At 39.4% G+C, this 27,611-nt stretch overlaps 1 protein-coding gene across 4 annotated transcripts in view; it reads right to left on the bottom strand.

Annotated features, from left to right (window-relative positions):
* Window positions 1–6,143: 6,143 nt before the first annotated feature.
* BBS9 (Bardet-Biedl syndrome 9) overlaps window positions 6,144–27,611 on the bottom strand; it is a 347,201-nt gene continuing 325,733 nt past the window's right edge. For all 4 annotated transcript variants that reach the window (XM_032234710.1, XM_032234712.1, XM_032234713.1 and 1 more), the window contains one exon: window positions 6,144–6,515. The gene's annotated coding sequence lies outside the window, so the exon portion shown is untranslated. The remainder of the gene's footprint in view (window positions 6,516–27,611) is intronic.

Raw genomic sequence — 27,611 nt, 5'->3', positions numbered from 1 at the left:
ATACCACTTTTCTTGCCACAGTTCTTAAGTGAATAACTGCAGCTGATAAGTTAGTAACATAAGTGAATCTGGTTTCCCCATTTGACATTGTCAAAAGGTCACAAAAGGTCACTTTTTTCAATGCCATTGTAACTTTGGTCAATAAACATTTTCCCCCTCCTCGGACACCTCACTCGAAGGAACGAGGCGACAGGATTGAACCTTCTGGCCAGCAAGAAAGAACCTTTTGGTTTACCTGTAGAGATGCGACGCGGACAGGTAGAGGAAGCACGCCGCGTCCCGGGACAGCAATAGTTGTTCTGGGGTCTGGGATGAGGGGGACGTCGTTCAGCGCCGATCCACTCTTCCTCGCCAGCGGAGGTGCTGCAGGAGAGTTGCCAGCTGTGCTGACACGAGTGTTACAAGGGAAATGAATATAACAAAAAGGCCAAGGAGTTCGCTTGCATTGGCAGCAAAAGCGAAAGTTGTTCATAGTGGGAGGAGTCACAGCCTGGGGGCTGCGAATATCTTGCGCAGAAGGGGTGGGGGAGATGGGGGAACCCGATCTAGGAATGAGCTGTCAGCCTGACAAAATGCAACTCCTTCCTTCGTCCTCCTCCTCCTCTGTCACTAACAGCTAGGGGCTCAGGAATCGGAGCGAAAAGCCAGTCCTCCATCTCTTCCCTCTTCCTGGATTCACTCCGAAGTTTTTTAAATCCCCCTTCTGTGCATAAACACTCCTTCAGCCTCTTTCTATCTCTCTCTCTCCCTCCCTCTCTCTGTCTCCCCTCCTCTGGATTCACTGGGACATTTTTAAAATTCTCCCTCCAGTGTATAAACACTCCTTCCGCCTCTCTCTCTCTCTCTCTCTCTCTCTCTCTCTCTCTCTCCTCCTCCTCCTCCTCCTCCTCCTCCTCCTCCTCTGGATTCACTGGGACGTTTATAAAATTCCCCCTCCTGTGCATACACACTCCTTCAGCCTCTCTCTCTCTCTCCTCCTCCTCCTCCTCCTCCTCCTCCTATGGATTAATTGGGATGTTTATAAAATTCCCCTTCCTGTGCATACAATCCTTCAGCCTATCTCTCTCTCTCTGTCTCTCTCTCTCCTCCTCCTCCTCCTCCTCCTCCTCTGGATTCACTGGGACGTTTATAAAATTCCCCTCTTGTGCATACACACTCCTTCAGCCTGCCCACCCTCTCTCTCCTCCTCCTCCTCCTCCTTTGGATTCACTGGGATGTTTATCAGCTACATGAGACATACGCTGTGTTTCTATGATGCACCTATTTATGGTGAACGGTCCTCTCCCTCTATGCAATTACCACTTTTTCAGTCTCATAGTTCTCTTTGGACTTTTCCTTCTAGTAATCCCCTCCCCAAACAACACGCAATGCCAATTTAGAAGCCCTGAGCAGCTGAGGTGAAGCAGCAGTCTGGGGGGAGGGGGAGGGGCTGAGCTTGGACAGCCTCAGAGGCAGCCCGCCAGCTCCGAGAGAGAGAAAAAGAGAGGGGGGAGGGAGGGGCTGCTCAAAGCAACTGAAGAAGAAAAAATCCGTGAGGGAAGCCCGCGGTCTCCACATGGAGTAAAGTTTTCTCCTCCCTCAGCCATTGGCAACAGCTCCCAAGGACGCGCGGGCGGGAATGCACTCGGCTTGAAGAATATAGTCTCCCAGTTGCTAGGAGAGCCTCAAGGCGGCTGGAGGCCTTTTCGTTAAAAAAAAATTGGGACTTTTTAAAAACGCCGCGTGACGTGGGACAAATTGTTCAAAAGAGGGACTGTCCTGCCAAAAGCGGGACATCGGGTCACCTTAGTAATGCTACTTATGTTCCAGCCGGTGGGATGGGTGAGGACAGAAATCGTGTCCTTGTAGACCTGTAGATTTTTAAAAAATTACTCAATATAATTATATTTTGTGTTAAAAAGTAAAATTCTGATGCTTTTTCATAAGGACCATGTTACTGATAGCATCAGTGATGTTGCCTGAATGGCATAAGACAGACTCAAGTCTTGTTTAAATAATTTAAACTTAATTCCCTTTACTTGGAAAGTACCCCCTTTAAGGAAAGGTCTCAAAACATGTCCACTGTATTAGAATGAGTGGGATATGCAGATATCATTAAGGAGATTATCCACAGATAATAACCAGTGCATTTGCAAAGTAGTATTATGTGGGCATACTGAGGTGTGCCCATAACTATCTGCACCATTGCATTCTGGACCACAGTAGCTTAAATTTTCAAGGATAAGCCCATCTCTCTCAACACCTCTTGCCAGAGGCGTGAGAAATGATCAGCCATTTCTAGGAATACACTGAAATTGAGATCAACATGAAGAAGCTGTTAGACAGAGCCCCAGGATGTGACAAAGTACTTGGACAGAGACTCTGGGGATAAGAGGCAATTTAGAAATTTTATAAACAGACTCTGAGGAGCAATCCCGCTCCAGTCGACCCCGGACTGTCAGAGATAGGCTGTAATATAATGGATGTCCCAGTATCTGAGTAAATTTTATTGAGGCTATGGAATCAAATTGAAAGCAGTTAAGGCATTAAAAGCCAAGCCTGGTCCAGTTTAAATTCAGGTAGGCAATAAAGACAAGCGCAGTAGGTAGGTAGGGAGAGAGAGAGAGAGAGAGTAGGTAGTTTGGTAGGTAGAGGGATAGAGGCAAATAGAGAGAGAAATACAATACATAGGTAGGGGGGGAGAGAGTAGTTGGTAGATAAAGGGATAGAGGGAGAGAGAGAAAGAAATAGAGAGAAATACAGTAGATAGGTAGGTGTTTCTGCTGGCCCAGCATTTGATCAATGTAATTCTTATCAATCAGTTAAAGAGCTTTCCAAAAGGAAACAAAAGGTTTTTGCATTCTGCAAACCTTCCAAAAAATGGGCCCGTTTTTTGTCAAAAAAATTGCATGCATAGCCTTATGGAGGCTTATAGAGTGCTGCTGGGGGCAGGGGCGGCAAAAAATGGCCCACTTTCTGCTCATTTCTGCCCTCCCCAGCCCCTAGCAGCTCTCAGTGAAGGGGCGGGGATTGAGAGGCAAAAAGTGCTGTATTCAGTGTATAAGACACACCCCGATTTTCAGCCTCTTTTTTGAGGAAAAAAAGTGCATCTTTTTACTCCGAAAAATATGGTATTTAAAGTAAATACTTAAAATATATAGATATTATTTTAACCCTATCTCAATTTTATTATTTTCTCTTTCTTTTTCACTTATTCCAGGTAAATTTCACATTAAATTGTGAAATTCTTGAAGCAGAGATCTATCTTTATTAATTCTAAACATGCAGCACTTTGATAGTTCTACATATTCTACACTAACTGAATAAAACCAAATCTCTGATTTTTAAATGATTTTTGCCTCATTAAAAATGTTTAGGATTGGATAAAATATATAAAGCTGAGAATTATGCTAATGGTAATCCACTATAAATACCGTATTTTTCTGAGTATAAGACACACTTCCCCCCCCAAAAAGGGTGAAACTTAGGGTGCGCCTTATACACTGAATGTAGCCCTGCCCACCTGTCAACCCCCACCTTTTGGCCTCTGCTTCCCAGCAATTTGCCTCCTTGCAGCAAACGGCCTGTTTAAGTTCCAGCAGAGCCTGATTACTACAAGGAGCTTGATAGTCGGGCCTCCCAATAATAAGCTGTTTCAGGCTGCAGGCAGGTGGCAATAGGCTATGGCAATCCCTCCAGCCTGAAATAGCTGATTATTGGGAGGCCTGACTATCAAGCTGCTTGTAGTAATCTGGCTGTGCTAAAACTGAAAGTGAAACTGGGCTTTTTGCTGTTTGCTGCAAGGAGCAAATTGCTGGGAGGCAGAGGCAGATTTTTATTTTCTTGTGCAAATTAGGCTGTGCTGAAACTGAAACTTGCTGCAAGGAGGTAAGTCAATAACTATGAATGCCTATAGAATGTTTAAATTATTAGACTTATTTTTTAAAGACTGCTTTATCATTATTCTAGACAACTTAACAAAATGAAGACACTTTTTAAAATAAATGCTTGATCTGAAGAGGCCCAGTGCTATTGTATCTTCTTTTAAATAGCAGAGAATAATGTATAATTCCAGAAAGCCACATCAATTTTAACACCATCTGTATAAGAATAGTCTGAAATGTAACAGTGTCCTGTTGTAGTATTAAGATTAGAACCTGACTTAGTCATGTTTGGAGTAGATCTATTTAAATAATTGGGAGGAGTTAGTGTGGCTACCTTTAAGAAAACTTTCTGGCATTAATACACTGCCATAATGTATATTTTTCCAACTCTTCGCTATTTCTATGAGTCAGGCACACATGCACAGAAATACACTGCAAATAGTGTACTGTACTGTTTGCTGCAAGGAGGCAGAGGCAGAGGCAGAGACAGATTTTTTCTTATTTTTTAATATTTTTTCCCAGTATAAACATGCATATTTTATGGACAGTACATTGACTGGGTCAAGTCTTTTTTTAGCCACTTAAACAATAGCAATACATATAAATATATCTACTTCAAATCTTCCAACTTCAACAATATTGGTCTCTTTCCATAATCCTTTATCATTTTTCTAATAGTTCATTTAAACATTAGTAGCATTTGTTTTTGCCCTATATTTATTATGCCCTACTAAGTAATATCATTTAATAATGTTAAAAATTACTCATTATATGACCATAACTGTCCCGAATGTGTAGGGTTGCTAATAGCGCCCATTATTAATATTTAATCAATCCCAGGAATATATTTCAAATGCCCCATAATTTCTATTTTTTACTATTTTAAATTCACAATATACTTTAATACATTATTAATGTCATTAATACAATTACATTATCTAATCCTAAATTCCCACCTACTAATCTTTACTTATTGGGGTTTTAACATATTTATAGATATATATATATATAAATTATATATATTGTCTGTTAATGTATAGACTATATTTTATCTATATATATCTTCCCCTTATTGTTTTCCTCCCCAAAAGCTAGGTGCGTCTTATACTTTGGAGCATCTTATACTGCAAAAATATGGTAATTCTGCTGACATTAACATTTAGGCTGTACATATTAATTGTTTTAATTTGAAATACTTAAATAAGTTTATGATTTGTTTCTTTCATTGAATTGTGTCTGACTTAGAGACTGCTTAGAGTCCCTGCAGGGTCACATTGTAGCTCTGTATCCTAATGGGCTCCAGGACAGCACCCCTGTCTCCCCCATTGTGAAACAAGCTAAATTTGACTGTACTGTGCAGCGCACTGCAAGAGCAGGGGGCAGGCCATGGAGGCAGTAACAGCAAATGTACTGTGATGTAGGCAGAATGCTGTTTTGCGCAAAGGCAAGAGAAACAAGATGGAGCTGGGCTGGGGCGATAGTGCACGTGCCCATAGAGAGGGCTCTGAGTGCTACCTCTGGTATGTGTGCATAGGTTCACCACCACTGCCCTACACCATTTCTGACAAATGGCAGTCCAATCTCTTCTTGAAGTGATGAAACTCCCACAACTTCTGAAGGCAAACTGTTCCATTGTTGTCACTATCAGAAAAATTCTCTTTATTTCTAGATTGAAACTCTCCTTGATCAGTTTCCATCCATTATTCCTTGTCTGGCCTTCAAGTGCCTTAGAAAATTACTTGACCTCTTCCTCTCTGTGGCAATCCCTGAAATATTGGAACACTGCTATCATGTCTCCCCAGGTCCTTCTCTTCACTAGGCTAACTATGCTTAGACTAGACTAGCCATGCCTGTAACAATTCATGTTTTAGTCTCCAGTCCCCTAATCATCTTGGTTGTTCATCTCTTTTTCTAGTGTCTCAGCATCTTTTTTATAGTGTGGTGATCAAAACTGGATGCAGTATTCTAGTTGTGGTCTTACCAAGGCTTTATAGAGTGGTATTAGTACCTCACTTGATCTTGATTATATCCCTCTATTAATGCAATTTAGGATTGCAGTGCATTTTTTGGCTGCCACTGCACATTGTTGTCCAATAAGATCCAAGATCCATTTTACAGTTACTGCTATTAAGCCTGGTTTCACCCAGTGTATATGTGTACTTTTGGTTTTTCTTGCCTAAGTGTAAGACTTTACTTTTCTCTACATCGAATTTCATTTTGTTAGATAGGGCCCAGTGTTCAAGTTTGTCAAGATCCATCTGGATTTTGAAACTATCTTCCAGGGTGTTAGCTATTCCTACCAGCTTAGTATCATTTGCAAATTTGGTAAGTTACCCTTCTGTTACCCTCATCTAAGTTGTTTATAAAGATATTGAAGAGTACTGGGCCTAAGACAGAAACTTGTGGTACCCCACTGCTTACTTCCCTCCATGTAGAGATATTTGAGAAGTATTTTGCAAAATTTGGGAAGTACATATTAGTCAGAAAAGTGTAGCTCATCTTATAACAGGTATTGTTGCTACACAGATGCTAAAAATACTTAATGAGTCTAAAATTTTATTCTTCAATTATATGCACAAAATTTGTAAAAGTTCATTTTTATAATGACATTACATATACTCCAGGCTCCAGTACTGTTTCTTTACTTAGTCTCTGAAATAAAGAAAAAAAGAGGGAAGAATGAAAGAATCTCTTAATTGTTCAACTCAACTCAATGTCTTGCCATTAATTTCTATATTATTATATTTTGAAAATACTGCATTATACAAGGCAATTTTTTCACCATCCTATTAACAACTAAGCATGACAAATGTTACCTCCACATTTCTGTTTGTCCTTATGCATTAGAAACCATTGGTTAAGTATATGAATTCCCATTCTGAATGGGACACACTTCCTTTTAGTTTCCTTGAATTTCTTAAATAACTTTGTTCATAAAGTTCAGTTCAAGTCTTAATGTAAGAATTGAAGTTATTTCATTTGAATTCTAGTTCAACCTTACTTAGATACCAAGATCAGATGTATCCTTTGTCAAGTATAATTCATCTCTTCCATACTTCAAGAATACCATAATTATCTAAAGATCAGCTTAATAATTTTTCAGAAATGTGCATCTATAAATGTCCCTTATGAATTTTGTCTTCCCCTTTACTAAGGCATTATTCCTCAAATATATAATATTTGCTAATTATAGCTTTATATAGAAAAAAAGTAAATAAAGCAGATTCAACTAGTTATTTCAAACAACTATAACTGTTATTGATGCAAAAAATAAAATGGTTTGGAACCAAGTCAAGTAAACTATTATTTTCAATGAGACTGAATGAAGTACCATTTTAAATTTGTACTTTTAACATGATGCTGAAGGTTAAATCAATAAGTTTGGTGGGTTGTCCATAAGTTCAGTAATAAAGTTAGGAAAAGACACAAACTCAGGTTCAGATTAAATATAAATGTTATGTTTTTCTGTTTGTTTATATCTTGCTTTATTATTTTTACAAATAACAAGGCAAACATATCCAACACACCATCCTGCACAACAACCACCTGTGAGGTGAGTTGACTGAGAGAGAATGATTAGCTGAAGGTCACCCAGCTAGCTTTCATGCTAAGGCAGTATTTAAACCAGTGGTGGGCTGTAAATTTTTTAACAACTGGTTCTCTGCCCTAATGATTGGCTGGGTGGGCGTGGCCGGGAGGTGAGACAGCACTGAGTCTCCTGCAACATTCTGCCAATCAAAATGGGGCACAGGAGTTAATTACAAAATATGGGCTTTGCTTTGTGACATCCAGATTCAGCAAGCAAGGGGTGTGAACTACACAGAAAATATATTTTTGTTTGGTTATGAAGAAATATCCCCAAAGTCAAATGTACTTTTAGCTACACATCTTCCCAGCAAAAGCAAATTTTGAAGCCCCAGGTAAAGATGATTCATTTTAGCCTGAATAACCACAGTTTGCAATGTTGGAGGTTCTTAAAGGAATGCTGGGAAGCTGTATTTTAAAGAACATTTGAGGGAGGGGTGCAGAGAATAGCCCTTCTCTGCCTGAGAATGCAAAGACTTGGCACCAATCAAAACACTGTCTGTGAAGCAACTGATCAACATTGACAGGGTAATCCACTAGTATATGAAAATAAGAGCAAACTCCACACCCTTCTAGTACTGATGGTGTCACCTAGTTTGGTAATGAAACATCTGCAAGAAAATCATCAGCTCGGAGAGCACCAAGGACCCACAGTTCAACCCTGAGCACAAATATTTTTTTCTATCAATAAACTTTTTTTCATTCTAAATCTTGATATGATTTCTATAAATAAGAAATGTAGAATTATAATTGTTGAGTATGTGATCCTTCATATATCAAAAAACAAAAACAAAGCTAAGGGCAAAACAAATAAAAAACAGATTTGAAAAAAGAAAAGGCTCAGGAAAGAAAAAGAGTGAAAGTGTAGGAAAGAAAGAGGACTAGAAGGAAAACCAAAAAGAATGACTTCCAACTTTCTTTGGTACAGATATAAGTACAAATATATCAAACTCTTACTCTAAGATTAACATTTGTCTACATTATTTCCATAATCCCATATCTAATCATCAAAGTCCAAATCAACTTTTAATTTCAGTGTTTCACAAAAAGTCCATTAATGGATCATATTGCTTTAATCACTATTGTTAGGGAAAACACAACTGGTTTATTTAATTGCATCAAATTCTAAATAAAAGAGGAATGTAAAATCCTAAAATGTAGTTGTTGGAAGAAATGTCCATCTGGGTTCAGTGCCAAGTGGGGAAAAAGAGTTTTAACTTCCAACAGGTTCTAACTTATGAACAATCATAATGCAAAATCTTCATTTCCACCCCATCCCAGACCAATGATAATGCAAAATCCTCACTTCCACCCCATCCCAGACATTCAATGTGATTTTCTATTATATTTGCAAATGATGGGAATCAATTTGCTTATCTGTGAATAACATGCTATTTAATTTTATTTTCCATATCAATTTTGTTCTCATGTTAATAATTTTGTATCAGAAACTGGGCTGTGGAAGTGGTGGGAAAGCACACATTTAAGTGAAACTGCATTTGGGAAAGTGGTTCCTCCTTTAAGTGTAAAATACGGGGGAGAACCAAAAGAGCTTGGCCTATTTCTTATTCAAGTGTGGAATTATATGCAGATGTATGGCCATGATCTGGTTTCTGATGAAGCTAAAGTGAGAATTGTATTGATGGCTTTGGAGAAAAAAGCAGCAGATTGGATGGTGGGTTTGCACAATGCCAACTCCCCACTTTTGAGAGACTTTAATGGATTTATGGCAGCTTTGAGGAAATGTTTTGATGATCCGCTCACCGAGCGTAGAGCCAGAATTAAATTTACAACTCTCAGGCAGGGGAAACGGTCAGTAGCTGAGTATGTACAAGAATTTCAGAAGCTGTCAGCTTACATGAGGGGGTGGTCTGAAGAAGCATTGCTAGATCACTTTGCTGATGGGTTAAACAAAGAGATTTACCAGCAGTGTGTGAACAGAAGACCCCCCCCCCCATAGATGGCAATCCTGGTATGAAGCAACCGCTGATATGGAAATTGACCTAGCCAAGCTGAATTACAAAGGAGAAGGTGAGGGCGAAGAATCCGCCCCCTGCCAACCCCCCCAAGAATGCCGAAAGGGGGAAAGGGTGGATTTGCAAGCAAACCCAAGCCTTCCGTGTGCTTCCGCTATGGGAAGGAGGGGCATCGTGCCGTGAATTGCCAGGTCAAAATGAGCCAAAATACCCCATCCCCCTGGAAAGAGAAGAAGCTGGAGAAACCTCCCAGCAGGAGAAAAGAACCGGGCCTGAAAGGGGAGGATCCTTCTCAGCGTTTCAACCCTGTGGAAGGAGGAGATGAGACCCCCGGCTCTTCGGAAGAAAGTGACTCTGATGATGCGGAACGCTGGGTAAGTTCCCTCTCGGGGCCCATGACTATCCCAGTTGAGCTTAGAGTGCCCTTTTCTGGTGCGCGGGGAAAAATGGAAGCTCTCCTAGATTCCGTCTTCAGTGAAAAATCTTCAGATAAGTTGCCCTCCCACAGACCCACTGATTGCAGCATTGACATTCTACCTGGAGTAAAGTTTCCCAAGCCCCAAATTTACTCAATGACCCCTAAGGAAATGGATGAATTGATAAAAATCATTGACAAAAATTTGGAAAGGGGGTTCATTGAAACAACTAGACCCCGAGTGGCTCCTCCGCTCTTGTTCAGAGAAAAGAAAGATGGTTCCTTCAGGCTCTTTGTGAACTTTAAAAACCTGAACCGGGTTTGTGTCCAAAATGTCTACTCTTTACCACTAATGAAGGACATACTAGCCCAACTGGGTAAAGGGAAGATTTTCACAAAATTAGATCTACGAGGCGCATACTACCGGGTCAGAATTAAGGAAGGGGGTGAATGGAAAACTGTGTTTAATTGCCCTCTTGGTTGTTTCCAATTTCGAGTTATGCCGTTTGGACTGCAGGGGGTGCCAGCTGTTTTCATGCAATTAATTAATGAGGTTTTACATGATCACCTTTACAAAGGCATGATGGTCTATCTGGATGATATCCTTATTTACACAGAAACACGTGAAGAACACGTGAAGCTTGTTCGCAAAATACTCAAAAAGCTCCGTGCAGCAGAACTGTATGCTAAATTATCCAAATTTGAATTTCATCAGGAGAAGGTGGACTATCTGGGGTATCGCATCACCAACAAGAGGATAGAAATGAACTCAGCAAAGGTCAAAGCAGTCACCGAATGGGTGGCTCCCCGCACACGTAAGCAATTGCAAAGCTTCTTAGATTTTGCTAATTTCTATCGTCAATTTATTCCTTCTTTTGCCAAGATTGCTTTGCCAATTACAAACCTCCTGAAATCTAAAGGGGGGGGGGCGAAACCCAAACCGAGTAAGCCCTTGAACTGGACTATGGAATGTCAGGCTGCATTCGAGAAATTAAAATGCCTGTTTGCACCTGAACCAGGCCTGAAACACACGGACATGGATTCACCTTTTGTAATCCAGGCAAATGCTAGTGATGTTGCAGTGGGGGCAGTGCTACTTCAGGCGAATGCCCAGGGAAAGTTGCAACCCTGCACTTACACCTCTCGAACGCTAACAGAGACTGAGAGACGATGGGCTATTGGGGAAAAGGAAGCTTTTGCTGTCCGGTGGGCCTTGATGACCTGGCGTCATTTTCTGGAGGGGGGCGAAACACCCTTTTGAGGTATGGACTGATCACAAAAATTTGGAGGCATAAAAAAAACCCCAGAAACTATCCCCTAAACAAATGAGATGGGCACAACATTTCAATAGATTTAATTTCACTTTGAAATATATCCCAGGAGGGAAGAATTTTATGGCTGATGCTTTGTCCAGACTTCCTCATTATAACAGTTCAAAGCTGAGTGTTGTCCAACCTGTCATGCCAACGAGGAGCCTGGCCGTTCCTGTTGTCACCAGAAGCCAGAACACTTCCAATTTGGGAGTCACTCAAGACCTCGTTACAAAGTTCAAGGAAGCTATTGAAATTGATGAATGGTTCCGCCAACATACGGATTAATGCACCATGAAGGATGGCCTGACTTGGGACTTCCTGGGAGGAGCTTACTGGTGGAAGCAGCAAAAAATCAGCTGCCTCCGAATTCCTGGCTACGTACCTGATTAGAGGATCTTCCATCTGACGTCTTATCAGGTTTTCTTATCCTTCAGGCAAGAGGGAAAGAAGAAACTGTTTTGCTGGCAAATGCTCTTCGATTTTTGCAGCTTTTGTGCTTGCAAGGAAAGGGGGGCTAGCCCAAGGCAGAACGGCTGTCCGTGCTGGGAACTTCCAACTGCCTTGTGCAGGACAAAGTAGGTCTCTCCCACTCTGCTCTAAGTTTTGTTTGATTTAATCTTATCACGAGCTGAATCCGTTTACTGCGAGGACAATAATTGCTTATCAACATTTTAGCTTCTTCTCTTTTTCTCCTCCGAAAAATTATTTACTTAGAGGCTTTTAAAATGGCGCCGAGCAGGCTGGTTTCTCCGGTAATAACGAACACTTTTTGCTAATTCTCACAAGACTTCAAAAGAATTCAAAACAAAAGAGATAGCTTATCACATGTTTTGGTTTCACAATAGAAGAATTTTACTCCTTCATTAACTTTGCTTATTTGGAAGTTAAATGGTGATGAATCTGTTGAACGGTCTTGTTACAATGTTTATTCACTGAAACTTTTGCCAAGCCTTAAATTTCAAAATAAAAGCCTCTTTACTTAAAGCTGCATATTTAGGCAATAGAGTTTTATTAACTGCAGGCAGACAAATTTTGAAATGGCCTCAAAACCAAATATTAACTTGAAGACGTCACCCTCTACTTCCAGGGGCACATCCTCAGTGCCTGGTACAAAGCTGCAGCCTCCGCTTCCTACGCCCCCTGCTGGGGATGTGTTAACGAAAGAATTTTTTCTGAGTAATCTAAGCGAGGCTTTTAATGCACAGACAATTAAAATGGAAGATAAATTTAGAGATAATAGAGAGGAGAGAAAAGAGGAAATAAAAGAAATGAAAGAAGAAATTAAAAGTGAAATTAAAAGTGAAATAAAAGGACTTAAACAGGAGTTGTATGAGAAATTTGAGGCTAAGGTTGATAAAATTAGAGACGACATGCTGAGTCTTGTAACTGTATTAACAGAACATATTTCTGGAGTGGAAGATACTCTAGAGGTTCTTAATGATGTCAATGCTAACTTGACATTGAAAACAGAGGTGGTGGAACAAAAAGTGGAAAATGCTGAAAAAGAAATTATTATGATACAGTACCGACAAATGGAGTTCGCATTAAGAGTAAGGGGGCTGCGTGAGGAGAAACAGGAGAATCTGAAACAGATCCTATCGGAAGCTTTTGACCGCCTGATGGGAAGACCAGGGACCAACCAAGGCTGGCAAATTGACAAAGCTTACCGCGTTAACTCCTGGCTGGCAAAGCAGAAGCAGCTTCCTCGAGACATCGTTATATATTTTACTACAAGAGAGTTCAGAAATATGGTACTGCAAGCGTCTTATAACACTAAGCTTCAAATTGGCGGTCAAGACCTGGCTGTTTTGAAAGAGATACCACCTCAAATGTTAAGAGCCAGAAGAGACTACGCTTTTTTGGTCGAAGAACTCAGAAATCGTCAGATACAGTATAGATGGGATGCACCATTTGGCATCATATTTACATTTGATAAGCAAAGGTACCGCCTCAACTCTGTATGGAAAGCCCGAGATTTTTATTATAATATATTGAAGGCCGGACACCCTGCACCATCTGGACCTAGAGAAAGACCACAAGAAGGACAGGATAGACAGCAAACTACACAACCACCAGACAAGATGGAGCATCTCTCTTCTCTAGAAGTGCAAGGTGCTATGGAACCAAGACCTAGCCGCATGACTACTAGACGTATGGAGAAACAAGCTAAGAGGCAACAGCATCAACAATCATCGGCCATCGATCAAGGAACTACAACAACAAATCTGGAAGCAGTGGGAGGAGCTAGACCTAAGGTTAAACAGGCCGTGCAGGAAGCTCTAAAAATGCTTCAACCAACCAAAGATGACAACTAAGATTTTAACATGGAATGTCAACGGACTGAACTCTCCACAGAAGAGGAAGAAAATATTTCATTATCTTAAACAGTTTAAGAACGATGTAATTTGTTTGCAAGAAACTCATATCAAGTCAACTGATCAAAAATATTTGATCAACTCAAAACTTGGTCAACATTTTGCAGCTTCTGCTATGGAAAAGAAGAATGGTATAGTTGTATACTTAAGAAAAGATATGAAAGCTGAATTAATAGAAGCAGATCCCTTCGGAAGATATATTGCTTTAGACTTAATCTTAGAAGGGAAAAAGACATTACTTTTGGGAATTTATGCTCCCAATCAACAGCAAGATAGATTCTATAGAAATCTTCATGCTAAATTAGTACAGTGGGACTATAGTTCCTGTATACTATTGGGTGACTGGAATGGAGTGATAGATACTAAGAGAGATAAGAAGATTTCCCGCCTAAATACCAAGATGCGAGCAAAGTTACCCAAATCTTTCTTTGACATTATGGATGATTTTGAATTGAGAGATATCTGGCGAGAAAGAAATGCAGAGGAATATGACTTCACTTTCTTCTCGGACAGGCATCAATCCCTTTCAAGGATCGATTTTATTCTAACCACTAATGATTTGCTTTCTAGGGTCAAGAAAACAAAGATTGCAGCTAGAGTCCTTTCGGACCATAACCCAGTTTGGATGGAGTTGGGAAGGGTAGTGCAGGCAAGAAGGTTTTGGAGACTGAATGAAAATTTATTTAGATATGAAAACTATATTAATGATTGTAAAAAATTACTATCTGAATATTTTGTTTTGAATATGAATAAGGGTACATCTATGGAATTTGTATGGGATGCAAGCAAAGCGTATATGAGAGGAGTTTTGATGAATATAAATAAAACACATAGAAATAAGCAAGGGCTAAAACGAACAGAACTGGAAGAGGAAATTAAGAGAAAAGAGCTGGAGTTAACAAGGAAACCAGACGATACAAAGGTTAAGGAAGCTATTAACATATTAAAATCTCAATTTGACATGTTGATCTCTGACCAGGTAGCTACTAATTTATTATATGCAAAACACAATACTTTTTGTAATGCAAACAAACCTGGCAGATGGTTAGCTTATCAGATTAGGAAAAAAAGGAAAACTCGAAATATATCTAAACTGATTTACAGAGGGAAGGAGGTGTTCCAACAGGAAGAGATTCAAAAGGCTTTCTGGGAATTTTTTACAGAACTGTATAAAGGGGATAAAATTAATGGTTTAGACATAGACAAATATTTAGACAAGGAGAAAATACCTTCAGTTAGAGAAGAACACAGGCAAAAATTGAATCAACCAATAACCTCGGGGGAAATCCTGCAGGTAATTAAGCAATTAAAGCCAGGGAAAGCACCAGGTACAGATGGCTTGACAGCGGTTTACTACAAAAACTTACAGTTAGAAATGGTAGAACCTCTTAGAGAATTATTTAATATGATTCAAACGGAAGGTAAAGTCCCTCCATCTTGGAAGACAGCGTTTATATCTTTGATACCCAAAGAAGATCAAGATACTACTCAACCCAAAAATTATAGACCCATTTCATTACTGAATGTAGATTATAAAATTTTTACTAAAATATTAGCAAATAGGTTAATGTTGGTCATTCAACAATTGATACATACGGACCAAACAGGTTTTATACAAGGGAGACAGATGAAAAGTAATGTCAGATTAATTATTAATGCATTAGAATATTTGGGAAAGAACAACCAGATCCCTGCTGCGTTTATATTTTTGGATGCTGAGAAGGCCTTTGATCGAGTTAACTGGCAATTTCTGCTGAAGATATTGCAAAAAATGCAGATAGGAGATAATTTTTTACAGTCAATTAAAGCAATATACCAACAGCAAACAGCACAAATCATAGTCAATGGAAGTTTAACAGACTCTTTTCAAATTGGAAAAGGTACAAGACAGGGTTGTCCTTTGTCCCCATTATTGTTTATTATAACTTTGGAAGTATTGTTGAATAAAATACGGGGCTTGGATGGTTTAAAAGGGATCAAGATTAGGCAGCAAGAATATAGAGTCCGCGCTTTTGCGGATGATTTGGTCATAATATTGGAACAACCGCAGGAATCCAGTATGGTTTTAATGAATACGATTAATCAATATGGTCAAGTGTCTGGCTTTAAAATAAACTTAGGAAAAACCAAAATATTAGCTATAAATATGAATATTAAACAAAAGGAAGAATTAGGAGTGATGCTAGGATGTGAGGTAGTTAAAAAAGTCAAATATCTTGGAGTTAACATTTTAACTTCAAATGGGAAATTATATAAGCATAATTATGAACCACTTTGGCATAGCATACAGACAGAGATGAAAAAATGGGAGAAATTGCACTTATCTTTGCTGGGCAGGATAGCGGCAGTGAAAATGAACATTTTACCAAAATTTTTATTTCTTTTCCAAATGTTACCTATACTTAAAAAAGATGCGAACCTTTTAGAATGGCAGAAGGGTATCAACAAATTTGTGTGGGCAGGAAAGAAGCCGAGGGTAAAGATGAAAATAATGCAAGATGTACGTGAGAGAGGAGGATTGAAACTACCTAATTTAAAACTATATTATGATGCAGTGGCATTATCTGTAATTAGTGATTGGATTCATTTAACCAATGATAGAATATTGAACATTGAGGGACACGATCTGGTATTTGGTTGGCATGCTTACCTGTTATTCAACAAAAAATTGGATAAGAACTTTAAAAGTCATATTTTGAGAAATGCTTTATTGCGGGTTTGGAAGAAATACCAATATAAATTAAATGACAAGATACCCATGTGGGCAATTCCTAGACATGCAATTGAAAATATGAATACAGCACAAAAACAGGATAGATTTACTTACAGACAGCTTCTTACCTCGGAAAGGGGGGTATTACAATTAAAATCTTTAGAGGTATTAAAAGAGGAGAAGGTAGTTCAAACATGGTTCCAGTATGGGCAATTACAGGCTAGGTGGAAAATAGATCAAAAAATTGGCTTTATTCAAGTTGAGGATAATCTGTTTAAACAAATAAGAGATCAAAGCTTAATGCATATAAAGAGGATATATAATGTATTAATACAGATGGATTCGGAAACAGAATTAGTTAAAGATTGTATGATAAAATGGGCTCAAAATATTGAGGAACCAATAATGTTGGATACATGGGAAAGAATTTGGGTAAGAAATGTGAAATTTACACAAGCTCAAAATCTGAGAGAAAATTTTTACAAGATGTTTTATAGATGGCATTTAGATCCTAAAAAGTTGGCTTCTATGTATCCGAATGTACAGCCTAAATGTTGGAGGTGTGGTTCTCTCGATGCTACATATTATCATATATGGTGGACCTGCCAAAAGGTTAAGGCATTTTGGATAAAAATATGGTGGGTCATGCAAAATGTTTTTAAAAAAAGGATAAAGTTTATTCCTCAGTTATTTTTACTAGGTATATGTACTGATTTTACAGTGGTAGAGACCAATTTGATTCTGCACCTGATAACTGCAGCAAGACTGTTGGTGGCGCAATATTGGAAGAAGGAAGACTTGCCTACAATCCAAGAATGGACATTGAAAGTAACAAACTTAGCTGAAATGGCTAAAATATCGGCATATCTCAAAGATCATTCAAATGAGAGATATAAACGAGACTGGAAAAAATGGATTGACTATATACAAAATAAATACGGGACTAAGAAATTCCAGTTAGCCTATGCTTAAGATCAGAAATGATTTAAACTGTTAAAAGTTAGTTCAGTAAGAAGAAGCTAAGTTCAATCTAGAATGTCATTAATTTCTTTATTTCTTTTTTCTCAATAGATTTTAGACTGTGTTAGTTAAAAATCCATACCGTGTACGGGTTCTGGGAAGTCGGGGGGGGAAGGAGGAGGGGGGATGGGGGGGTGGAGGGAGGGAGGGGTACACACAACAAAAAAAATTGTATTTCAATGTCTTAATGATTGACAAATGATGACATATTTGTGTTTGTTTTTTTTTTAAAGAAAAATAAAAAAGTTCTCTTAAAAAAAAAAAAAAAAAAAAAAAAAAGGATGGCCTGACTTGGATTGGGGCTAAATTATATGTTCCCGCAACTATTAGAGCCATGGTCCTTCAACGTGTTCATGACTCTTGCATGGCCGGACATTTTGGTTTTGTGGAAACCCTGCATCTCATCAAGAGGCAATTTTGGTGGCCCTCATTGAAAAAAGACATTGAGTCTTATGTGGCTAGTTGCCACACTTGTGCTGCGGCAAAGCATCTACCAGGAAAACCTCAAGGATTGCTCCAGGCGGTAGCTCATCTCGAGGCACCGTGGAAGGAGATCTCTATTGATTTCATTGTTGAATTGCCAGAAAGTCAAGGAAATACAGTGATTTGGGTTGTTACTGACTTGTTCTCCAAGCAAGTTCATTTTGTTCCTTGTTCCAAGATCCCATCCGCTAAATCCTTGGCTAAGTTGTTCATTACATATATCTATCGTCTACATGGGGTAGCGGACCGCATCATCTCGGATAGGGGGGTCCAATTTACCTCCTTGTTTTGGAAGGAGTTTTTGAAGTTAATAGGCTCCGCCCAGGGCTTAAGCTCCACCCACCACCCTCAAACTAACGGTGCGTGCAAGAGAACTAATTCTGTACTGGAACAATATCTCCGATGTTTCATCAATTACCAACAGGATAATTGGATAGAATTGTTGCCTCAAGCTGAGGTGGCGTATAACAACTTGGTTCACAGCAGCATCGGGTTTACGCCCTTCAGGGTGGTGTACGGACATGATTTTGTGCCTATCCCTGAAATATCTCGGGAAAAACCCCAAGTGCTGTCCCTTTCCGAGTGGAGTGACCAGCTCCGAGAGATGTGGCCTTTGGCTTACCGGGTGCTGGATGCTGCACATCAAGCACACAAGAAACAAGAGGATAAAAAGAGGGCGAAGCCAAAGGAGTATAAATTTGGTGATCGTGTATATTTATCCACCAAATTTCTTCAGACCTCTCAAGTATGTTGGCCCGTTCCCGATTATCAAGGTTATCAACCCTGTGTCCGTATGTCTGGAACTGCCTAAATATCTCAACCGTGTCTACCCAGTGTTTCATGTTAATCTCCTGAAGCCAGAACACACTTCTCCATTGCGGGCTCCTTTGGCGGCTCCACCTGCCCCACTCCTGATTGAGGATGAGGAGCATTTTGAGATTAAAGAAATTTTGGATTCAAGGAAACATAGGAACCGTATTCAATATCTTGTGGCATGGAAGCATTTCCCTCCCTCTCATGCTGAATGGGTCGATAAGTCCCATGTACGGGCTCCTCAACCTCTTCGTAAATTCTACTCTGCCTACCCAGACAAGCCTTGACCTCGAATGATTTCTCTTTTATTTCCCCTTCCCTTTTTCTTCTATGTTATGTTGTTCGTCTGTTTGTCTGTGTTCTTTCGTTTCTGCAGGGGTGATCGTCCTTTTTCTGGAGGAGGGCTGGATGTCAGCCTCTGTTTTGCTGCTTGTTTTTCGACTGCCATTGAAACAGGGAGGGAGGGCATGGTAATTGGGTGAGGGAAATAATTTGTACAAGAGGACTATTACTTGGGAGTTGTTCTCACCACTCATTTGCGCATGTGGAAGGAGGGGAGTTTCCCACCAAGGCCAACTGTCCAGCATTCCAACCTGATGATGATTTTTGAAGATGTCTCCCACCTGGCAGCTGTGGTGATATACGATTGGACTATGGATTGGGGTACCAAGGGGAGGGGAATGAATCATATATTGATATCTATTGCTTCCACGCTCTTTTGCTCCAGATCCAGCTTTGCTTAGCTTCTCATCATTTATAATCAGTAAAAGTACACTTAATTCTACAAAATGGAGTCGGGTGGTTTCTTTCTTGGTTATTAAGTGAAGGAGCCGTGACAGATACATTATGACCCATTTCTAGCTATATACACAATTTTTAGAAATCAGTGAATAAAAAATAAAATAGCTCCCTAAACTTAGGGAGACAAATGCATTTTAATACATACTTGATCTTTTCAATGCCCACACAACAATACCTTTCAGACCTCAATGGTGTGGTTCACAAGTATTTGGGATTTGATCCATTCTGTAATCTCAAAGCAAATAAAGTAAAAGAAGCCCAAAACATTAAAAGAAAAAAGTAGTGTTAGATTAGGAATATGGTTCTAATTCTGCAGACATAAAACTAAGTGAATTCAAGCCAGTTTCATGTCATATCTCTGCCTTCCCCACATCATTGTTATGCTAGTTAAAGGGCGGGACCCTCTAATAGTAACATTTCAATGTCCATGAAGGAAGCGATTAAAATGTAATAAATTAATAAGGACCCTAATGATATGGAAATAGTTGACTGAACCCAAAGGAAATACTATAATAATTGATACAATTTAGATAGCTGATAATTAAAGAGAAATTCATTGCTAAGATTTCAGTAGCTTACTTGTAATGCCTGTTGCTACTGATGAAATCTGTAATCTCTAGCGTTCCTCCTACACACAAGTTGTAAAGGCTTTCAAATTAAACATTTACCTTGCATATCTATAGTAATGATGATATGCATTTGTTATTAAAACATGGACATATTTCCTTGATATAGCACAAGATTTCTGTTTTTTACAAAACAATGACTTCTGATTACTCGTCATCCTTAGATTATAGTCATGTATGATAGCAATACATAGAGCTGTATACATACATCAGTTCTGCGCATCATTTATATACATCTTAGACTACTGCTAATGTTTTCACTGCATCTGGCATTTTTGCAGTAGAATTGTATTTATTTGCTTTACATACTGTACAGTCCCTGATCTTACAGATTTTTCCCTGGTTTCATAAAACAGAAATTTGCTCCACAAATGAGATCTTAGTACACATTATAAAACTATGGTTGAACACAATTGTTCTTCTGTAGAATTCCACCCACAAGACAAATATGTTTGGTATATTTAAATCAAATTAAAAACAGAATAAAATACACTTACATGGAACAATCCCACATCAATGAAAAACATGTAGCAACAATCAACACTTCAGCTATTCAAATGTGTTACATACTACAATTATACATGTTTCATTTATTGAGAAGGCTTATGAGTTTTCTAGTACTTACATATATATATCATTTTATATATATCATTAACTATTAAAACAGATTTTTCCTATTTCATTTATTATTAATTTTCACTGCACATCAGTGGTGGATTTCAAAAAAAATTAGAACCTATTTTGTAGGTGTGGCCTGTTTTGTGGGAGTGACTCAGCGATCATGTGACTGGGTGGGAGTGGCTTGGCAGTCATATGACAGAGTTGGAAGGGACCTTGGAGGTTTTCTAATCCAACCCATGCGGAAGGATGAGATGAAACCCTATACTATTATGGACAAATTTCTTCTTAAAAACCTCCAGTTTATAAATACGCACAATTTCGGAAGGCATCCCATTTCTCTAATTCTCTAATTGTTCTGTCAAGAAATTTCTCATTTCTAGGTTGGATCTGTTTGATAAGTTTCCATCTCACAGATCCGTCTCACAGTTACTTCCAGTTGAGCCAGGCACCACCTATTCTATACATTTTTTTTCCTGTGTAAAATCTTACTTTATTCTCCATTAAATTGCAGTTTTGGTGAGAAATGATGTTCTACAGGGATATTCAGTTTACTACAATGATTTTTAAAAACTGCATTAAAGCTTGAAGAATACACCTCTGCTTGTACTGATAAAGATTATTCTTTTTTTAAAGAAATTTTTTATTTACAAACATACAAAATACACACACACACACAGAGAACTTAGACGTATACTACATTTATACAATACAGTACAAACAGAAACTTCCTGTTCCTTCTAATAGCAATTTCAAATCGATACAATTTTCTTTATGTTATTTTCCCTTCTAATATATTTCATTTGCATTTCACCATTTTTAACCCTCTTATTTTACTCATCTATCTGCTATATTGGGTGATTACCTCTAATAAATTTAAATTCGCTTGAGTACATACGTACATACATACATGCATGCATGCATGCATGCATATATATGTTAATTCTTCTTAACTTCTATTTTTGGGCTTTATTGGCTTCTTTCATTGATCCTTGCTTCTTTCCTTCATCTACCTATACTATTTTTCCCATATCTGATAATATTTTGTTTCTTCTTTTCCCTGGATTTCTTTTGTTAATTTGTTCATTTTGGCACAGTCCATAACTTTTCTTAATATTTCATCTTCATTTGGTATCAATTTATTTTTCCATTTCTGAGCGAAGGCAATCCTCGCCGCCATAATTATGTGTAAAATTAAATCCTGGATTTCTTTTTTATATTTTGTTGTCATTATTCCTAGTAAAAAATCTTCTGGTTCCCAATTAATTTTGACTCCTGTTATTGATTCTAGCCAATTTTTAATCCTTTTCCAATACTTTTTAGCTTTCTCACACGTCCACCATATGTGATATGTTCTGGGTGTTAATTCACATTTCCAACATTTTGGTGAAATATTTACTGAGATTTTTGCTAACCATGCTGGTGCTAAGTGCCACCTGTAAAACATTTTGTACTGGTTTTCTTTGTATACAACCGATAGTATCATTTTTAAATTTGGCCCCCAAAATTTTTCTCATTTATCTAATTCAATATTGTACCTAAAGTTCTGTGCCCATTTTACCATTTGTTCTTTCACAATTTCTTCTTCCATTTCATACTTCAGAAGAAATTTATATATTCTCCCTATCATCTTTCCTTTTGTGCTTTGGATTATTTTGTCTAATTTGTGTGGTTCCATTTGGATGGCGTATAATTTAGTATCGTTATTGTGTTTAGCTTTGATTTGCAAGGAGGTTAGCCAGTCAACTTTCATGTTTTGTTCTGCCAATTCTTCGATTGTTTTTAAATTTCCCTGTCCATTAATTAAATCTTTGTATCTTAACTCTTTATTCAAATCTGTAAAATTTGGGTGCGTCATCCTTTCTGTCAGGGATAGCCTATTTGGGATTTTCACATAGTGGATTTTTTAAATTTTGAGCCAGCTTTGGAATAACGTGTTTCTAATTAGATGTTTTTGAAAGTATCTGTGCATTTTATTTTTATCATACCATAGGAATGTATGCCAACCTGCTTGCAGATCATGGCCTTCTAAGGTCAAGATTCTTTTATTTTTTAACTCTATCTAGTCCTTCACCCATGTTATTGTTACTGCTAGTGCGTATAACTCCCAGTTTGGTTATGCTAAGCCTCCTTTCTCCTTGCTATCTTGATTGACTTTAGTTTAATCCTCGTTTTTCCTCCTTGCCAGATGAACCTAGTTTGTTTAATTCTTGAAAGAAAGTTTTACCAGGATTTATAGGTGCGGCTTCCAACAAAAATAAAATTTTCGGTAAAATATTCATTTTAACTGTGGCTATACATCCCATTAGTGATAGCTGAATATTTTTCCAACTTTCTAAATCTTTCTTTATTTGTGTCACTAGTTTATTATAATTATTGTCTTTAATAGTAGAACACTTAAAGATTATTCTTTTTCAACATTAAAACATACAGTCAATCAAATATTTCCAATCCTACAATTACAAACACATTAGAAAGGCCTTTAGTGCTTTTAATGGATGTTTTACCATTCTTTATCTTCTCCTTTAATTATATCTTTTGGCTTTTTTTTTCTTGGGTCTTATTGCAATATTTCAAAATTCTCACAGATCCTTCACAAAGAACCAGTTCTTATTTAACTGGAATACAAACAATTTTTCCGGTCTGGAATTCCTTGACTCACACATACACCACTCAGCTCCTCAACACTTCTCACTGTTTTCCTTTCTGTTTTGTACAGAAATGTGCTTCTCTTTTATTGCTCATTTTCAAATTAACAGGTCAGCCAATTTGGGGGAGAGAAGCAGCTTCTCCTTTCTCATGCACAAGCCTGACAGAGGACAACTGCCCCTTCCCCTTTCTCGCTCCCTCTTTCTTGTTCCACTGCAGCATCTGGAAAAATGCACAGGTGGGGATAGGCACCCCGCGGCCTTTTGGGGAAAACATGCACATACACACTACACACACAGCCATCTCGAAAGTCCGCTGGTGGATGCCTTAAAGAAAACAGACCCGGGAGTTGCTCCCGGATGGTTCTTCCTTTCTTAAGCAATTTAAGAGCGTTCCCACCATCTTGCAGGCTTCCTTCCCTGCTTTTTCTTTTCTTTTTCCTAGCAATCTATTGTGGACAGACAAGCAGAGCTCCAAGAGGGATGGGGACCCAACTTCAACCATTTTTTTAAAAAAGAGGGTGCAGTCCAGAGACCATGCAGCCTGCTCCTCCCACCCCAAAAAGAGCCTCCTGTTGATCTTCCCTCCAGAAAAAGGAGCAAAGGAAGACAATCGAGGGAATTCCCTCAGATTCTCCTCCGCTTTGCCCATCACCCCCTCCTCACATACCTCTTCGGGATGCTGGGCTTCTTGGACCCCTTTTCTCCTTGCCTCGCAACATCTGCTCTGATGGCAATTATGGCTAAAAGCAAATGGTCATTGGATGCTGCGGCTCTCCCTCCCTTTTACAGAAACTCCTCTTGCTGCAGAATTGGGACTGCTCCCTTTCCTGGCTTTCAGCTTCCCTTTTCCAATTATCTTCTCCTCCTCCCCTCCTCCCCCATGCACAGTCTCAGTTGCTGTTTGGAGGGGGGGAGATTTCTGGTTTTGCAGGGCTGAGAGGAAAAGGGGAAGGAGGAAGAGGCCCTCCAAGGCTGCCCATCCCTTGGTGTTTTTGCAACCAAATTCCCCCCTCCACAAACAGAGGACCCCTCCACCCGAATACTGTGGGACAGAGCAGGTTGGCCCCATAACTGGGCAATGTGTGGGCTGCAGCAACTCCGCTCTGAATGGAGAGGGAGGAAAAAGTTGGGATTCTCCATGCTGCAGCAGCCCTTAACCTTGAATACTTCAATGGCAGAGAGAAGCCGAACTTTCCCCCTTCCATTCACAGAGGAGCTGCTGCTCCCTTTATGCCCCCCCTGGGCCCCTCCCTCCTGGGGGTCAAAGTACCTGGAAGGGACAGGCAGGCTGCCACAACTCCTCTGAGAAGACTTTTCTGAGAATAGAAAGTGCTCCGGTCCGGCTGCACCTGAGCTGGTGGAGCACTCGCCTGCTCAGAGCAACCGTGCGGCTCACCTGCACTGGCTGTCTCCATGGTGATGGCCGGGTGGTTGTGGGTGCCCTTTGCAGGCGGGTGGTTGCAGGCGCTCCCCCTGAATGGAGGGAGAAGAACTTTTTTCTTCTCCTTCCATTCAGAGTGGAGCTGCTGCAGTCTCTCCCCCCACACATTGTCCAGTTATGGGGCCAGTCTACTCTGCCCCGCAGTATTTGGGTGGAGAGGGTCCTGTTTGAGGTGGGGTGAGATTTGGTTGTAAAAATACCATGGCTTGCATAATTCAGATCTTTGTAGGATATCATCATTGCATGTGAATATCTTTCCAAAGTCTTCATGACTACTCTATATTTTTTATAAATTTTTATTTTAAACACATAAGCACATCAACAAAAACAAACACATGAATTAAAAACAACATAAGAACATTAAGTTCCATCACATATCATACAGCAGTTCCGAATCCGTTTCTTTGCAGTTAGTGTTTTTCCTTCTATAAATTTTTATCTTGCGTTCATAATCTCCTTATTCGTTATTCTTTTTTATGTACAATTCTTTATTTATTTATACTTAGTTACTTATGACCAAATATTATTTACCTATATTGTGCTTTATATTCTTACTGTCATTTATTCTCTTACATACAGTTATGTTGAATGAATGTTGAATGTTGATTTTATTTATATGCCGCCCTTTTCCCCCGAAGGGGACTCAGGGCGGCTCACAACTCAACCAGGGCAGGGGGATACAAACAAGAATTTAAAACGACATAAAAAAAAACAATGCATGATTAAAACACAACAGTCATACCAATTCGAGATGGAGGCAACAGTTCTTTAGCCCCAGGCCTGTCGGAACAGCCAGGTTTTAAGGGCTTTGCGGAAGGCCTGGAGGGTGGTGAGGGTTCGAATCTCCACGGGGAGTTCGTTCCAGAGGGTCGGAGCAGCCACAGAGAAGGCTCTCCTCCGAGTAGTCGCCAGTCGACACTGGCCGGCGGATGGAATTCGGAGGAGGCCTAATCTGTGGGATCTAATCGGTCTAGTGGAGGTAATTGGCAGCAGGCGGTCTCTCAAGTACCCAGGTCCAATACCATGAAGGGCTTTATAGGTATACATTCACACAATTATTCTTTTTCTTTGCCATTCTTATATTATTATTATTCCATTTAAAAGGTTATAAGGTATAGTTTGGAATGCTTTGTTTACCATCCTTCGCACCTGCTATGACACCACCTTATTTTCTCTTTCTTTTCTCCCTCCCTTCCTTCTCTACTTTCTTCCTTCCTCCTCTCCTTCCTCTTCTTCCTTCCCTTACCTCTCCCCTACTCCTACCCTTTCTTCTCCTTCCTACCTTCTCTCCTTCTCTTTCTCTCTCTTCCTCCCTCCACTCCTTTCCATTCCTTTGTTCCTCCATTCTCTACTTCCTTCTTCCCCTCCTTTCTTTCCTTCTTCCCTTCCTTTCTTTTTCTATTGTTATAGGTGTCTTTTTCAAATCTCAGTTTATGTTTTCTTGGGGATGGTATTTCCACAAGCCCGTTTTTGTTTCATATCATTTCCTTTTTTCTCTATCATTCTACAGTCTATATGCCAGCTATTGTTCTGATTTGATTTCACCAATCATGACCCCCTTGTTTACTCATAACTATTATTTTTGAGTGTTGTTCTATTCTTTCATTGCTTTTTATTTCTTTGCTCCATCCATCTATACCAATTATCCCATATCTGGTAGAATTCTGATTCTTCCTTTCCCTGTATTTCTTTCGTTAATTTATCCATTTCGGCACAGTCCATAATTTTTCTTATTATTTTATCTTCATTTGGGGTTAGTTTGTTTTTCCACTTCTGGGCAAAAGCGATCCCTGCTGCTGTAAGTATATGTACCGTATTTTCACGACCATAAGGCGCACTGAAAATCCTAAAATTTGATCAAAAGCCGGCAGTGCGCCTTATAATCCGGTGCGCCTTATATATGAAAAAAGTTTGAAAATTTACCGTTTATATGAACCTTGAGTATTGAAGGGATCTCAAAACAATTTCTGTTTCACATTGCGCAGCAACAAACTTGAAGCTCGCAATCGAATGACCGCGAGCAGGCATGCACACGTCCCTCGGGTCTGTTCCTCCCGATTTTACGCTATTATCATGACCTTTACCCCCTTTTCCCGCCGTAAGGACAAGCAAGACGGTAGTGTTTCAGTTGAATTCCACCCTTCACCTTCCTAAAAGGTTTCACATTCCCCTTCCATTCGGGAAATTCTTATCTCATTGCTTCCGAGTTTTACTTAGCGTGCGCGCGAATACGCCTTTGTCCAGCTTCTAGAACCCAACCCCAAGTGTTGCACTCGAAAATGGACATCTTTTAACAAAGAGTCTCACCCCGCAGAGCAGGGATTACGCATCGAAGGAATTTCACGTGGAAAAACGGGGAGGGAGGGGGAGGCAATTTGTTTGCTTTGTGGTCTCCTGATGTCACCCCCTTCCCCTTGAGAAATAGCGCACTGCTGGCGCGCGCGCCTTTCCCAAACAAAAATGGGTTGAAGTGGATTCGCCTACGTTGTTTAGACTAGGGGATTGTTTGGGCGTTTTTTTTTGTTGGCGATTTTGACGATTCGAGCGTTGACATCATTCCTGGACTGACCAGCGACGGCATCGAGAGTATCGAAACTGATGACTCTGACGATGAAGATACGGGCCATACGGATTCGGGTTTGCTGGATGCCACCATCGCCCAATTGATGATCTCCGATACGGAGGACAAAGAGTTCGAAGGTTTCATGGAAGATGAATAGAGCCGACTATAAAATAAAGCTGTTTAAAAGTTTAATAAAAGTGACTGATTTTTCTCTGTATTTTTTTAGTGTTTTAATTCTTTTTAGGCTGCGTTTAAAGGCTACGCCGATCCGTGAAAAATGTTTGCAAATTGAGCACCTGCCAGTAAACCCCGCGATCGCGCGATTTCGTTAGTAATTTGTTTGTTTGCGAAAGTT

Source organism: Thamnophis elegans, chromosome Z, assembly GCF_009769535.1.
Source record: "Thamnophis elegans isolate rThaEle1 chromosome Z, rThaEle1.pri, whole genome shotgun sequence".
Taxonomy (NCBI): domain Eukaryota; kingdom Metazoa; phylum Chordata; class Lepidosauria; order Squamata; family Colubridae; genus Thamnophis; species Thamnophis elegans.
This window is presented reverse-complemented; position numbering and strand designations above follow the sequence as displayed.